Below are 3288 nucleotides of genomic sequence, written 5' to 3'. Positions count from 1 at the left end.
GACCCTCAGGAACATATTACCACCTACACAACAGCAGTGAAGGGAAATGATTTAACTCCTCATGAAATTGAATCTGTGTTGCTAAAGAAATTTGGAGAAACTCTCACAAGGAGAGCCTTGACGTGGTATTCATTATTACCCGGGCATTCCATAGATTCCTTTGAAATGCTCGCAGACTCACTACAAAAAAACATTGTAATAATAGCGGTTACTTTAGCGGGTTACGACGGGTTTAAACCGCCGCTATAAGCATTAGTGGCGGTTTCACGAAACGCCGAAATTACGTCCGCCAAAATGTTATTATGGCGGTTTTCGATTGAATGCCAGAATTGAACCCTCCATAAAATGGTGGTGTACAACCGCCACAATTGTCTCTTTAAAAGTCAGTTTGCACCCGCCATAATTGTTGTCCATTTGTAATTAATTATTACAATTTTTGTTCATTACATATATTTATCCTTTCAATTGCATGAAAGCTTGTCTATTACTTGTAGCAGTTTTGACACAAATATAAGAGAACGATTACTTATATAAAACACATTTTGTACATAAAAACCATAAGAACTTCAGAATTGCACCATCAAATGCATTAAAATTCATGGAGTAATATTTTACATCAATTCAACATAACGGAAAAAACAGTAATGAATCCTAGAAATACATTCAATGAACACTCAATCCGCATAGTTATTTCCATAGAGTGATCTTCTTAGGCTGCTAGATGACGTGATGCAATTTTCTATATCTTGTGCCAATAGAAGTAACAATTGATAAGTAACCAAAACTCAATCATGATTGATACACAGGATGGTAGTAACTAATAGGTATAACGTAACTACATTTTCACAAATGGTGAAATTTTCTTTAATACAACTAAATATATTAGACTCTCTTTGCTCTCATAATTGCACACATAGCACATGAAAATCAAAGCCTTCAATAAACAAACCAAACCAAAATAGGAGAAAGGTGATATAGTTATCCTTTGAGTTAAAACGCAATGAGACTCGAGAAACTTATGCACACTGTGCAGCCTTGCTCCACTTGCAATATCCGAGCTGCATACGCAGCATTATCTGCAGATTGGACCAAGCTTCAATTAACACTCAATTTCCATTCGTACAACATGTTCTCATCCACACATGATTTATGGTGTCCCTAGTTTACAGATAAAAAACTAATTATCAAGAGAACAATCACTCAAGCAAACCCCAAATCAATTAAAAGATTATCCACATATAGGTAATTGAAAAGAGAAATCGATTATGATCCTCTTCGCAATCAATCCCCAAAACTGATATCACTTAACAATTAATAAATATTGAGACTAATAATCAATAGATAACACCATTTCCAACAATTGATTTTTTCAGTGACGCATGTTATCGAACAGTCTGTGCGCATCAAATCATCATATTCTATTTGAGAGATTTGAGGGTTAGACTACTCCCCTAATTACAGCAAGAAGAGAGCGATCCATGGCTTGAGCTAGTTGAGAGAGAAGTAATACAATTACCTAAGAAATATTGTTATCATCAATAGTTCTGAGGCATTCAATGAATTTTCTTGCTGATTTATTCAAGTTCTTCATTCCTGCACCATAATAGTTTAAGCTAGTGATGAATATAAACTCGCAATAAGACAAACATATATTCCTTTTACAGTTTCCAAAGATCGACGAAAATAACAATTGGACCAGTCACAAGGTCACATATATCTCACTTAATTTAATAGTTAGCCAACATACCATACTCCTTGCACATCCAGAATAGTTGTGCTTGTATCAATGCACTTTTTGGCTACCCCTGTATAACCTGAGTAAGGATAGTAAAGTGGTAGATCAAACAAGCAAAAGATTACCTTCTATTAGAATGTTGTATGCCCCTTTATAACCAGATCCGTTAAGGTAAAAAATTAAATCTCACAAAAACATCCATATCATTTTGATCTCACATAATTTTGTCGGGTATAAAAAGAGAAAATCCAAGACAAAATGCAAAAGCAACAAAATGGAAGATGACAGACTAACAGAATATATCCTAAGGAAATTAAGAACCAAAATAACAACTGGTGTAAAAATATGTTAAGGTACATTGATGGTGTAAAAATTCATTGCACTGTCAGTATATATATTTTATATTGTTGTTAAATTACTAATTTTACTTATAATGAACAATAATTATTTGTAGGTGACCTGATAGTATAAATTAAAAAGTTACCTAAAATGAATGATTTCTACTTACCTTTTGACCCCAGGCAGTACCGAATTCATATCCACAGCTTTCAATTTGTTGTGCTTCCTCAATGAAACTTGAGAGGGAATCAGAATTAACTTGCTCAATATTATTTGATCCTGCTGAAAGAGTTTGAGCAACTGATGCTAATAACTTCTTTGATTTATCATAAGTTTTCGGTAAATAATCATCCCTCAATTCTCCTAATTATCATGAAACAAGTTTAATGTTAAGCAACTGTAAAATGAACTCTTTGAAAATTCTCAACAACAACAATAAGACCTTTAATAGCAAAAATCTACTACGGGGCGGATGGATAGTTTTTGGCTCTATAGCAAAATTCCCACCAGGAATTAAGTTTTCTATAGAATAAAGGTTATCCGACCGTTCACAAGTACAAACCATTAAAAGATTTTTAGATAGTCTTTTGCTCGATATCATAAATTTCTAAGGGGAAGCGAAGTTTGTTACCGAGCATAAGATTGTCTAGCAATTCATTAATGGAGTCCTCAAAGGTACAAGACTTCTAGTGTTCCAATTCGTATTCTTCACATTCGAACACTGGGAGGGAGGGGGGAATAAAATGAGGACACAACAACAATGACTGCCACATCGACCGGGAAACAAAAAACCGAAAACATAATTGCATCATCGGGGTAGGGGACTGCGCGGCCAACCCCATAGAAACAAGTTGTACAAGATAGCCACAAGAAATGGCAATTCCTTTTCAGTATAGCAAATGCTTATGTACTTTTGAAAATAGAAGGAATTAAATGAAATGAAATCCTTTTGCTTTTATCTTGTTTCTTGTTTGAACGATGAATTAACTTTGTCATTTGAAAGTTAAACAAGTACTTCAAATGCTAGTGCCGTAATGAACAGGAGACGTCCTCTTCAATAGCACCATAAACATAAGAGGGCCCTATCTTATGAAAACTCTCGCGTTAAAGTGTTGGTTTCGAAAGATTTTATGCTCGGAATCAAAATACCCGAGGACTTATACAAAAGGACACAAAAAGTAAAGTTGCACAAATACTTATAGACGCCCTCACAA

General features: G+C 34.5%; 1 long non-coding RNA gene across 1 annotated transcript; it reads right to left on the bottom strand.

The window, feature by feature from the left end:
* Positions 1–746: 746 nt before the first annotated feature.
* On the bottom strand, positions 747–2208 carry LOC104236482 (uncharacterized). The gene is made up of 3 exons (XR_713433.2): positions 1748–2208; positions 1517–1593; positions 747–1076 (listed from the first exon to the last, which is right to left on the bottom strand). It is a non-coding gene; the product is annotated as an uncharacterized lncRNA (long non-coding RNA).
* Positions 2209–3288: the final 1080 nt, after the last annotated feature.

This window comes from Nicotiana sylvestris, chromosome 7 (assembly GCF_000393655.2).
Source record: "Nicotiana sylvestris chromosome 7, ASM39365v2, whole genome shotgun sequence".
In the NCBI taxonomy this organism is placed as follows: Eukaryota; Viridiplantae; Streptophyta; class Magnoliopsida; order Solanales; family Solanaceae; genus Nicotiana; species Nicotiana sylvestris.
Note: the sequence above shows the minus strand (reverse complement) of the source record. Positions and strands in the feature narration are given on the sequence as shown.